The sequence below is a fragment of a genome, unplaced genomic scaffold, assembly GCF_019419815.1.
Source record: "Pyrus x bretschneideri cultivar Hongxiangsu unplaced genomic scaffold, Pyrus_bretschneideri_v1 Contig18, whole genome shotgun sequence".
Lineage (NCBI taxonomy): Eukaryota > Viridiplantae > Streptophyta > Magnoliopsida > Rosales > Rosaceae > Pyrus > Pyrus x bretschneideri.
In genome coordinates, this window is record NW_025999479.1 from 5,336,098 (window position 1) to 5,349,692 (window position 13,595).

Genomic DNA, 13,595 nt, shown 5'->3' on the forward strand with positions numbered 1-13,595 from the left:
CCGTTCCCCATTAAAAAAAAGTTTATTAATTTGTCCCTCTAATTCAAATTCAATTCCATTTTTGATAACTATTCAAAATCTCGGCTGTCTCTCTTTCGGATTGGTGCAAAGTTATACATGTAGCCATTGGATTTAATGAGTGTCTTGAATTTGATTTTGAAATAAAACCCATTATTTGCTTCTGAAATACAACCCATTATTTGCTTTTACCAACGACTACAGTTACAATTCCACGCCAATCCACAAGAGAGACAGAAGGGTTTGAATTAGACTCATCGAAAATGAAATTGAGATTGTTTTAGCAAGCAAGTTGGAGGGAAAGGGTGTGTCAAGAATATAATGTTCATACTACCTTTTAAATTAATGTTTATTTGACGAAATGGACGAAAATGAGGGTAATTGTGACTGATGAAAATGACAGTTTCATGAAGCAAATTGAGAAAACCATTTTCACGGGATAAAGTTTGACTAATGGCAGTTTCACCGGGGCTGATCAATTAATAAGCCAAGAAAAAATGGGTTTTACTTTCATCCCTAAACAACTTTTGCCTATATATTAGGCTCTTATTAGTCGGTAAAATTGTCATAATAGTTCTTAGAGACCGCAGATTGATCAATACTGTAAGTGTTCTTATTCGCCAGCTATTCTTTTCTTCTTAATCCTTATGGTAGCATTAATATTGAACTGATTCAATCGCAGAAACCTTAAAACAAAAAGAGCATAAGGGGGCTGCTCTGGGTAGGGGGAAGATTGTGATTCGGAGGATCGATAATTCGACGAGCAGGCAAGTGACTTTCTCAAAGCGTTGGAAGGGTTTGATTAAGAAAGCAAAAGAGCTGGCGATTTTGTGCGATGCAGAAGTTGGACTTGTGATCTTCTCAAGCACCGGAAAGCTTTATGAATTTGCAGGAAACAGGTTTGAGAAAAAAAAAATATTAATGTTCTTTCTTTCAATATATTTGGATCCCTTGGTTCTTGTATCTCTGGGTTAATCAGTGTTAATCTAGTTTGCATGGCTCAGTTGTGCTGTATGTATGTTGTTGAATCTAAACAGCATGGTTATGATTTTGTTTTTTTTTTTTTTTTTAAATTCCGAGTTTCAAACAATTAGCTATATATTCTCTTAAAACCATTTTGAAAGAAGAGTTTCAAATCTGGAAACACAGAATAATATTGGTACTGATCTAAATTTTTAGGTGACAATACAAGCTTAAGCACTCATAGCTAGAGGTTTACCATGTCTAGTAAATATCTTTATATATGTTCTAAAATGAGTAATGTTACACTTATCATATTTTCATACCATATTTGTATCACCTCTCTAATAGAGATGGCCCACCAATACATGCGGATCTCATCTATATAAGAGAGGTGGTACAAATGCGGTATAGAAAATGTGATAAGAGTAACATTATTGTTCTAAAATTTATCAATATATAAGGTGTTACTATGAAGATCATCAAGAGTTACTGGGAGTTAAGGTATTAAGAAAAGGAAAGAAGTAGCCAAGTCAAAGGTATGATAAGGGTACTCCACAGGTAATTATTAAAGCTGAGTTTAATTTAGTGCAACTAATATTACTACGTACATATAAAAATTTGAACACAAACTACTAGCTTTAGCATGAAGATAGGCACATGAGATGATGATCAATGGGCATCTGTGAGATAGGAGTTGCATGTAGCACCTAAGAATGAGAGCAAATATTGAATAAAGTTATCTGGGAAAGTAACTCGTCTACATTGGTGATATGCAGCGTAATTTTAGTGAAATGATAAGAAATTATATCTATGGTAATTTAAAGCTAGGAAGATACTCGAAAGAACAATATTGACCTTACATAATATTTGAAAAAGACAGTATAGCATGACAACCATATTAGATAAATGAGTTAGATACGAAAAAAAAATTACATTTTTGGAGTTCTTCCAAGTTAATGTGATGGTAACACAGACATGTATTGGTATCAATCACCTATATTTTATCTTACAAGATAAATCTATTATGGTTCTAACCCAACCCTAAGGCAACCTATGGCAAACAGAAATGCTTTTTGCTTGTTTAAGTGTAGTAATTGCTTTATTAGGGTAAGTTGCAATTCAGAAATAGCTTTGTAAAAATTACATAAGTGTTAGGGTAATTAGTTACATTTTTGGCTTTCATGGACATAACAGCCTTCCCAACTCTTTCTTCGCCTACAAGGTTATGTTTTTTTTTTCATTTAGTAATTCTTATATGTTGGTGATATGACATCCACTTAGATCATGTGGTCAATCATAACGTCTACGTAGCAAAAAGTAGGCATTCCCTTAAGTGTCACGTAAAAAAAAAATTAAGGTTAACTTGATACTTATAGGTTGATAGAGGGAGACCAATGATATACAGATTTGTGACTTTAGGGCTGTTTTTTGTCAACACCAATGCCAATTGCAGTTCACACATTTAAAAACTAAGAACTAAAAACGAGCTGATTTTCAAACGATCCCTATGTGTACATCTTGTCAATGCCCTTGGAAGTGCTTTCTAAGAAAACAACCTATAACAAAGAAAAAAACTTTTAATTAATTCTCCCAAAGCCAATGAAATACTAATTTAAGTATGTGAAACGTTTTCACTTCTAAAAACACGTTAAGACAAACCCTAAAACTATCGTGTATCTCATTTAGTAATGAACAAAAATAATAAAGTGTTTGATAATCATTTGTATTAGTTTTCATTCTTATGCTAGAAAGATAGATAAGAAATATATATATATAGGGGAGAAATGAGGGATATATATTGTGGAGGAATGATGGTGGGAGAAATGTAGAAGAAAATGTGCATAAAATGAAAATTACATACAACGAAAAACTATTTTAAGTTGTTTTTACTTTCATTATTCTTTATTTCTTCTCCTTCCTCCTACCACCCTTCTTCATCCCTACTTCCCCCCTACAGATTGCTTATATCTAAAGCACAAGAAGTGAAAACTAAAAACTATACAGTTATCAAATAGATCTTAAGATTTTGGCCAATATGTGTAACAGAATGTACTCATGAAAAGGGAAAACACAGAAAAGGGAAAACTTGGGATTCATAGTAACCAATTTCGTCACGACTGGATACGCATGTGGATAATCCTCTCCTTCTTGATTGCCAACATTCATATCCCTTAATATCTGTTACCCTGAACTATATATATATATATATATATATATATATGTATTTCTCTCTCTCTCTCTCTCTCTCTCTCTCTCTCTCTCTCTCTCTCTCTCTCTCTCTCTAATGTAGTGGCATAGAAATCAATGTCAACGTAAACTTTTTCCTTTAGACGATATTAATTATTTGCCTTTGACCTTTGCATCATCTTTCTTTAGAGTCCTCATCATGAATTATCTGATTACTGTGTCATGTCCTTATTTCCACCAGCATGAAGTCAGTGATAGAGAGATACAATAGATCAAGGGAGGAACATCAGCAACTTCTTAGCCCAGTTTCAGAAGTGAAGGTCTTCTCCATCTACCTCTCGCTCATTTTTCTCTGCATTAACTATATTGAAGCATACCATATGAAATCTTAACTACATTGGAGTTTATTAATTGCAAGAGTTCGATTTCTTCTTCTTTCTTCCCTACGTTATTTGAGTTTAAAATAGATATTAGGGTTGATGAAGAGCACGATGGTAGGATGGACATGGATATCATCACTAAACTCTGTACATAGAAACCCTAAACCCTAAATCTGTATATATCTGTGTATCTGCTTCAACCTGTAGAAAGTAGCAAGCATAAGTGAAATACATGATAAACCAATTTATGTTTCCAACTTATACCTAGGCATTCAGTTACAACTTATGCGTCTCAAGCATTGTTTGGTTTTGGAATAAAATTTCCAACTCCCCGCTGTTGCTTACCATTGCTACAGATTAGGAACAAATAATTATTACAATAATATTCTCTGGTCCTGCTTTGTCAAGTCAAACGAACTATTTTTTAATGGAGTTATTTTTTTAATCATCATAAGGAAGGCTTACTTCACACCACCATCAGGCAAAACTAAACATGCATACAACTTCCTTGGCACTGATCAAGCATGTTAGTTGAAACAGATTCTGATGTATCATAAGAAGATACTTCGGTTCCTAACTAACATATATGTAGGGACACACGATGCTTGTATAAGTTGAACCTACTCTTCCATCATTTACTATCTATAGGATGTTTTCAGCTGCCAAGAGATGTGAACTGGACATGTTATAATCTTCCAAACAAAGTCCTGATGATGGGATGGTGAACTTGTATAACTCCATTATAAGATAGTTTGTTTGTCTTGAGTCAGAAGTACTACTAGAATATGTTGAACTAGACCAAATTGTACACATACCGCAAGAAACTACTTTTCTTTGACAAACCAGGGTTTATATATGTATTTATATAATCACAAGTTTCCAACATGTTATCGAAAAGACTTTTTCTGATCCATTTCTCAAATGTTGCATGCATTTTACTGTTTTGTTATTGTGCACTTGCTAGTTTTGGCAAGGGGAGGTAGCCAACTGATAGGAGCATATTTATGCGCCTTAGTTAGCTAGTTCTTATGCATTTTTGTTATGTTTTATTCGTTAAAGTAGTCTTTTAAGCTACTTTCATGTGTTTTCAGGTTTAAATGACATATTACATGAAATGATGCAATTTGGAGCTTTTGGAGCAAAACTGAGCTGGAATGTGGTGTATGCAAATGGAGCACGAGGAATGGACGTCCAAAACTAAACCCTAAACCGTGCAGCCACCATCACAGATTATTCCCCATTAATTCCCTCAATTTTCCATCAATCCGTGCATTTTATTCACACCCTAATTCCTCCTTATTAACCCTAACACTAATCAACCACCATCCCATTTTTAATTCTTATTCCCTAAGCCATTATCTCCCATTTCCTCTCCATAAACCGTGCAATTCTACTAACCCTAAATAAAATATTCTAAGCCATTCATTCCATTACCTTTCATCCCATTATTCCTTCCCACTAAACCATGCATCCACCATTCCATTTCCTCTCCATAATCCATGCACTTCCACATATATACCTACCATTCACACTTAAATGCCCATTATCCCATTTTTTTAGCTTTTAATTCCACACCATCCCATTATCATTTACATCCACTAAACCATCCATCCACCATAATTCCCACCATCCACACCTTTTTCCCTTCCACCAAATACCTTAAACAAACATCCATTAACACCCATTCTCTTCCTATAAATACCCATTCATTCCATTCACCAAATCATCTCATTTTCCATTGTAATACACAAACACTTCCCCTTCTCCATCTTCTCCATTTCCACTCCATTCCACACTTCCATCCCCCCAACCAACCTATCCTTAAACCTTGTGCTACAACAACGAGGAAGAGAAGAGTGCCTAAACGTTCATACAATTCAAGTTTGAGTTGTTGGAATGTTTAGGTGTTTCTTTGATTTCAAAGTTTCATTTTAATTCTCTTTGTTTTGTACGTATAAGGAATGGAAGAGAAGAGTGCTTAAACGTTCATACAATTCAAGTTTTGAGTTGTTGGAATGTTTAGGTGTTTCTTTGATTTCAAAGTTATGAGGAACTAAACCCCCTTTAGCTAGGGGGTGATTCGAAACTATGTTTATATTTGCAATATGAATTGATTAACTTTCGTTGGAATTTCATAAGTTGTGGATTCAATTTGTTTAACCGTTTAATTGATAACTTATTTATGAATGTTTATTAAGAATACGCGCTTAATTTTCATGCATAAATATGACGCTAGAATATAAGTGATTTTCACCTAATCGTTATGAACTTATATTCACAAGTAGTGGAGGTTGCTTATAAACAATCGTGTTAAATGAATTCTTGGCACGAGTTTCATGCTCATCATAGTAACGAATGCCTCGTCAACACTTATAGTTTTCATAATACTTAATGATCTTTGATTGTATCTTTATTGTGCTGTTCACGTAAAGGACTTTTGGAGAATGTTGTGAATTGCGTTGCGCAAACCCATCCAATTCATTAACTTAAGGAAAACTTGACGGTTAATTTAAGCGGACCTAATTAATCCGGAGTGTTGAGTTTCATAATTTATCGAAAGACCAACTGAGAATAAATCTTGTATGCAAGTATAACATGTGTGGAGAAGAACCCCTTAGCTAGCCTTCATTCCATTCATTCCATCACAAATTCATATTTACATTCCGCTTAGTTTGTTACTTTGTTTTGTTATTTCAATTTTCGTCAAATCAAAACTTTTTCCCCCCTTTTTACTTTCTTGTTCTTTAGTGCTTAGAATCTGTTTAGTTTATCTTTTAAAGTATTTTGAATCAAGCCATAATCTTAAATTCGTCCAAAATTAGTTTTGAGTCTTTTGGTTTGTCTTAATGTTTTAAATTTTAGTTTTGCATTCTTTGAGTCTAGTTTAGTGTTTTATATTGTTTTTACGTTCTTAAGTCAATTTAGAAGGTTTTAGCAAGCCCTCCTAATCCCCGGTCTAGAACGATCCCTCACTTATCCATTCTACTACAATTGTCAAACGAGGGTTTAATTTGAGTGTCAAGTAATTCTCACATCAAATTTTGGCGCCGTTGCCGGGGATTAGCAATTTTGCTAATCCCTTGGATTGTTTTATTTTCGTTTGTTTTTATTTTCCCAGATTCTTAAATTTGTTTTGTTTCTTGTTTTAGGTACTAGTTCATGACTCGGAGTTCTCATCCGATTCGTGAACATATCCTGGAGTGATTGGGTTCTTCGTCCGGCTGCAAGACGTTAAAGCAAGCGCTACTTGGGAGGCAACCCAATACAGTAAATAAAACTTTTGCTTGTTCATTGATTTTTTTTCGATAAATTACAATTGTATCTAAACATGGCAGAAAGATGGAGCCTTTACAAAGGTTGTGTACGTGAGGCCCCACTACGTGGCAACACTTTCGGAGCAGGAGGCATCGGAGCAGGAGATCTTGGAGCAGAAGGCATTGGAGCAAGAGGTATCGGAGCGAAAGGCATCGGAGCGGGAGGCACCGAAGATAGATCATTCAAGGCCTCAAACCTTGGTGGAACGCTGGATGACCCAGGAAAGAGGTGCCTCTGGAAGAAAGCTGCAAACCGTTGACGGTCATCAAGCTCATCAAGCTTCCTCTTCATGCCTGTTGAATAATTGTTGGCAAGCACGTGCAAACTTCGGTTCTCGTACTTAAGCTGTTTGATCTCCTGCTTAAGACTCTCCACCTCCGCCATCAAGGATTCAACCTGTCGGGAGCGAACAAGAAGGCGTTGGCCCATGTTGGACACAGAGCCAGTGCACTGAACACTTAGAGCCAGGGATTCTTGAACGGCCAACTCATCGGACCGTCCTGAAAGCAGCTGACTGTCTTTGGGAGTGAGGAGGTTCCGAGCCACTATCGTAGCCGTTGTGGGATCCGTCATCACAGAGTCCTCATCTGTAAGAGGGCCATGGGAATATAAGAAAGACGGGCACCATACCTTACCCTGACGAGACGCGACCGGATCACTGCTTAGACTCAAATCTAAGCAAAGGTTCGATGGGTTGGATGAGCTAGCCATTGTTCACGAAGTTAAAAGAGAAGGGGTGGACGGAGTAGATTTTCAAAAGGGCCGGAGACGAGTTTCAAGAATGGAAAATCTTCAGAGTGTGTAAGTTGGCGGTGATCGATAGCTCTATAAAAATGCCAAGGCAACGCGTCCACCAATTCAAAAAGCCTCGGCTTTTCAGAAATCGCGTTCAACACGTGGAGGCCATCATCGCAACTACACGTCTTTAGCCGACAAGCGCAAAGTTCGGCGACGCTTTATCTGCTTTTCAGAAAACGCGTGCAGCTTTATCGAAGAGGCGTCTTCAAAGATCGAAGAGTCGTCACTATTCCAAAAAGCCGGATTTGCGGGATCAAAATGTTTGTCGACAACGGTAAAAGAACAGTATCACCACTTGCTATTGAATTCCCTATATATGTCGACCTTCATTTTTTTTTGGCAAGACAGAACTGAAGAAAATGCCCAACTCTTTCTCATCTCTGAAGGCGCACTCCCAGCAAAGCCTTTCGAAATACTCCATTCTTTCTTCTTCCCCAAAGATGATACCAGATGCCTGGAGTACAGATGACCCAGGAGGAAACAGCACCACAAATACATGTTCTGATTCATTCACCGCTTCTTCAAAAGCAAAGGTATCTCATATCATCAAGGGCAAAAGCAAAGGTATCTCATATCATGCTCTTTCCCTGTCTTTTCCTTTGTCCTTGATATTACTTGCATGGCAAAGTGAAAGAAGCAATCAGCCGGCACTTGGAGTCTATCTGGACTCTATTCCCTGGTTGCTTACCTAGCTTTGCTGAGCTATCCTCTAACCCTCTTCAATACGAATTGGAGAGATTGAACAAAGAAACAGATAAAAGGAGGAAGCTCAGACCTTCGGGGGAGACCAAAGGAAGTCTGTTACCCAGTTCAAGAGTAGCACAAAGGAAAATTAACGATGGGAGCAGCGCATTTCAAGAGTAAGCCTGTGGAATCACTCAAGATGAAGCCTCACTGCAATCACCAAGGAGAAGATGGAATTTACACTCCATAACCAGATTTGCATCTCTAAAACTCTTCTCTTTGTTAGATACATTCTGCCATGTTTAGTATGTTTAGTTGCTGTTTTATATGTTTTCTTTTGTTTGGTGTGCTTTAAGCTTAAAACATTGAGGACAATGTTTGATTTAAGTGTGGGGGGGTAACTAAGTATGTTGATGCAAATTTGTTGGATTTTATCACCCATAACTTCAAGTATTGATCCTTGCTGTTTTAAAATGTTTTTAAACTGTTTTAATGTGTTTTGACTTAAAAATTCGAAAATCCCATAAAAATTTGAAAAATTGTTTTGAAAAACCCAAAAAGAGTTGTTTTTGTGTGTTTGTGTCGTAGGTTACCTTCCAACACAATGATGAGGATTTGGTTTTTAATTGCATGACGGTTAAAGAAAGTTACAAACATGGATGGACGTTTGATATACTCTTTGGTTTATGCTTGGTTGTAGTTATAGTTCACGAATTCACATGCAATCACAAAGAAAAAAATTAGTTTTTGTAACATGCTTGAAGGAATGAGCTCAAACTAACACTACATCCCTGTGAGACTTGAGCTTAAACGTTTATTTGGAGAGTTAAAATCTGTGCATTCTTTGTTTTCTAAAGTCGTTGCATGATCTCATTATTCTTTGCTTGGTTGCTACTTAGAAGGCGTTTCATCACTTAGTTCCAAATGCTAGAACTCATGCCCATTTCATTCAAAGCATGTCATTGATTTGCATAACACGTATTCAAGATGAAGTTGTGTAGTGAACACCATAGCCAAATTGCCATATTTCCCTTTTCATTTGTTTTATAGGATTTAACCCCGTTGAGCCTTATGTAGCCTACTTTCTTTGTTAACCCACATTATCTTCACCTAGCCTAGATTAGGACCATCCGTACCCTTGTTCTTGAAGCATAGTAAGCATGAATGAATTCCCTTTGATTAATGTGTGCAGAAAATAAGTGTGGGGGAAAGTGTATTCATGTGAGTTTTTGTGCCATAGGCACGGTAAAAAAAAAAAAAAAAAGAAAAGAAAAAAATGGAAAAAGAGTTGAAAATAGTTGAAAAGTATTGGTTGTTGAAGTAAGGGCCCAAAACAATGAATTAGGCCCTAAGAGTTGTTTGAATCTCCCCTATTTGTTTAAAAGTTGATTTCTGCATTCTAAGGGAATTCTAGGTCTTAATTTCATTACTTTACTTATTATTGCTTAAAGAACGTTTGTTATTCCTTACCTTCCTTTGTTAGCCAAAACCCCAAGCCCCGTTACAACCCTTGACTTCTATCTTGAGTGTTGTGCATTTCAAATGTGGAGTTTGAATTTGGTATGAGCATATGGTGTCACTGGTTCTCGCATCTAAGTAGTAGCATCCCATTCATGAGATCATATCCATACACGTTTAATTACTCCCGAAATTGCTTTCTTTGTATAACGTATGTGAGTACTAGTCTTTCATGTTTACATCAATCTTCTCACATATAACTAGTGTAGGGTGTGTAGTTAGAAAATTTGAGTGAAAATTGAGTGCATAACGAGTGAGGAATTGAGGGAATTCTCTAAGGCATGTTACTACATTCAAAATATGTTTTAATTGATTAAATGCGAACTAGTGAATGGTGACTATGATTAAGTATGTGCTTGAGGGAAAGGAAGACTAAAAGCCATGTGAGTAATGAATTTTGACATGTCATGTTTCATTGGAAATCCCTGAGGCGAACGTTGGAAGGTTTAGTTTTTGGTTTTGGTTAGTTTGTTTCGTTTTGTTTTCTTTCTTTTGTTTGTTTTGCTCGAGGACTAGCAAAAGCTAAGTGTGGGGGAATTTGATAGGAGCATATTTATGCGCCTTAGTTAGCTAGTTCTTATGCATTTTTGTTATGTTTTATTCGTTAAAGTAGTCTTTTAAGCTACTTTCATGTGTTTTCAGGTTTAAATGACATATTACATGAAATGATGCAATTTGGAGCTTTTGGAGCAAAACTGAGCTGGAATGTGGTGTATGCAAATGGAGCACGAGGAATGGACGTCCAAAACTAAACCCTAAACCGTGCAGCCACCATCACAGATTATTCCCCATTAATTCCCTCAATTTCCCATCAATCCGTGCATTTTATTCACACCCTAATTCCTCCTTATTAACCCTAACACTAATCAACCACCATCCCATTTTTAATTCTTATTCCCTAAGCCATTATCTCCCATTTCCTCTCCATAAACCGTGCAATTCTACTAACCCTAAATAAAATATTCTAAGCCATTCATTCCATTACCTTTCATCCCATTATTCCTTCCCACTAAACCATGCATCCACCATTCCATTTCCTCTCCATAATCCATGCACTTCCACATATATACCTACCATTCACACTTAAATGCCCATTATCCCATTTTTTTAGCTTTTAATTCCACACCATCCCATTATCATTTACATCCACTAAACCATCCATCCACCATAATTCCCACCATCCACACCTTTTCCCTTCCACCAAATACCTTAAACAAACATCCATTAACACCCATTCTCTTCCTATAAATACCCATTCATTCCATTCACCAAATCATCTCATTTTCCATTGTAATACACAAACACTTCCCCTTCTCCATCTTCTCCATTTCCACTCCATTCCACACTTCCATCCCCCCAACCAACCTATCCTTAAACCTTGTGCTACAACAACGAGGAAGAGAAGAGTGCCTAAACGTTCATACAATTCAAGTTTGAGTTGTTGGAATGTTTAGGTGTTTCTTTGATTTCAAAGTTTCATTTTAATTCTCTTTGTTTTGTACGTATAAGGAATGGAAGAGAAGAGTGCTTAAACGTTCATACAATTCAAGTTTTGAGTTGTTGGAATGTTTAGGTGTTTCTTTGATTTCAAAGTTATGAGGAACTAAACCCCCTTTAGCTAGGGGGTGATTCGAAACTATGTTTATATTTGCAATATGAATTGATTAACTTTCGTTGGAATTTCATAAGTTGTGGATTCAATTTGTTTAACCGTTTAATTGATAACTTATTTATGAATGTTTATTAAGAATACGCGCTTAATTTTCATGCATAAATATGACGCTAGAATATAAGTGATTTTCACCTCATCGTTATGAACTTATATTCACAAGTAGTGGAGGTTGCTTATAAACAATCGTGTTAAATGAATTCTTGGCACGAGTTTCATGCTCATCATAGTAACGAATGCCTCGTCAACACTTATAGTTTTCATAATACTTAATGATCTTTGATTGTATCTTTATTGTGCTGTTCACGTAAAGGACTTTTGGAGAATGTTGTGAATTGCGTTGCGCAAACCCATCCAATTCATTAACTTAAGGAAAACTTGACGGTTAATTTAAGCGGACCTAATTAATCCGGAGTGTTGAGTTTCATAATTTATCAAAAGACCAACTGAGAATCAATCTTGTATGCAAGTATAACATGTGTGGAGAAGAACCCCTTAGCTAGCCTTCATTCCATTCATTCCATCACAAATTCATATTTACATTCCGCTTAGTTTGTTACTTTGTTTTGTTATTTCAATTTTCGTCAAATCAAAACTTTTCCCCCCCCCCCTTTTTACTTTCTTGTTCTTTAGTGCTTAGAATCTGTTTAGTTTATCTTTTAAAGTATTTTGAATCAAGCCATAATCTTAAATTCGTCCAAAATTAGTTTTGAGTCTTTTGGTTTGTCTTAATGTTTTAAATTTTAGTTTTGCATTCTTTGAGTCTAGTTTAGTGTTTTATATTGTTTTTACGTTCTTAAGTCAATTTAGAGGGTTTTAGCAAGCCCTCCTAATCCCCGGTCTAGAACGATCCCTCACTTATCCATTCTACTACAATTGTCAAACGAGGGTTTAATTTGAGTGTCAAGTAATTCTCACATCACCAACTTAAGGCAACAACTACAGAACTTGAAAGAAAATCATCGGTACGATCTTTCTCCTTCAGTAAGAATTCAACAATTTTATTTGAAGGCACACGCACAAATAACGGTGGATGCATCTATTGTTACCAGCTCATGGATAGTACTGTCATAATAAGATGCTTCATAAATTTCTTACAATGTCCTAATTCGATATCTAATTATTTAGGTTTAGGGTGGATGCGAGCCACTTAAAAACAATGTGTTATACATTGATTTATGGTAGAAGGACTCCAAACACTGATCATCGACTTATCGTTCCTCATTGTCGTAGTACAGGCAATTCATGGGAGAACAACTTTGTGGTTTAAGTGTCAAAGAACTATAAGGTCTAGAAAGTCAATTGGAAATGAGTCTGCAGGGAATTCGAATGAAACAGGTTAGCCGAAATGAATGATTTGATTTGTGTATAATCTAATTTCATGCTGTAATTTTTTTTTTATTTTAGTAGAATTTTGACAAATATCAATCATCTAAATTCTTGCAGGAACAAATATTAACTTATGAAATAGAAGAGCTAAATCAAAAGGTAATTAGTCGATCGTCATTCCATCTTACACATTAGTACTGAAAGTTAGTACTAGTTTGGTACTGAGATGCTTTTATAAAAAGTGGGTATAAAAAAACAAAGCTGAGCTCAAAAAGATATTTGGTAAACACCTAAAAACAGCTTATTTTTACAGTTTTGGATGAAAAAAAACAAAAAATGTGAAGTAGCAAAAATGAGCTTATTCTCACAGCACAACAGAAGCAGTTTTTTTTCAAAGCACAATAATACCAAACCAGCTCTTAGTTCATTCACCATACCAATTTTTTCTTTGTTTGTTCGATGCAGCGTAATGTCATACATCAACAAAATATGGAACTGTACAAGAAGGTAGATCTCTTTTGTTAAGAAAAAAATGGAAATTACTAAAGAAGGTATTCAGATTCAATATTTAACTACAATAAGAACTTAAAAAAAGAAATCAATCATAATCTATAATTACCTTATTTGGCAAGCTAAAGTCAGATATTAGCAATAATAAACTTCATGTGGAACAGGTTTATGGCACACGTGCTGTGAATTCTAAAAGTAACATGTCCCTATACACCTTCAACTAA

General features: G+C 35.8%; 1 pseudogene; it reads left to right on the top strand.

The window, feature by feature from the left end:
* Positions 1-379: 379 nt before the first annotated feature.
* LOC103960600 lies at positions 380-13,595 on the top strand (annotated as a pseudogene).